Source organism: Anneissia japonica, unplaced genomic scaffold, assembly GCF_011630105.1.
Source record: "Anneissia japonica isolate Jap-2015-1 unplaced genomic scaffold, ASM1163010v1 scaffold287593_len981703_cov172, whole genome shotgun sequence".
NCBI classification, from domain to species: Eukaryota; Metazoa; Echinodermata; class Crinoidea; order Comatulida; family Comatulidae; genus Anneissia; species Anneissia japonica.
In genome coordinates, this window is record NW_022726550.1 from 588,076 (window position 1) to 588,423 (window position 348).

Consider the following 348-nt stretch of genomic DNA (forward strand, 5'->3'; position numbering starts at 1 on the left):
CTGTATTGTTGTTTTATTCTTTACTGATTCATGATTATGCTTTAATTGTTTTGTGTATTATTTGGATAATAGCAACGATTTCTACCGCCACCAAGGAGGTTATGTATTCACCGATGTCACTGTCTGGATGTCTATTCCAGTTTGTTTTTAAATCTAGTTATCTTTGTTGAGAATTGATAATAAAATACGCGACGACTTGGTAACGAAAGCTTGGCGCAAGTTTTTTTAGATCCAGCTGTAGGGGGCGTCCCATTTTTCGTATTCCCACCATGCATTTCGGTGGAACACGGTGGAACACTTTTTTTGTGTGGAGAACTCTATCTTGTATTTCTAGTATCTTTGATAAAA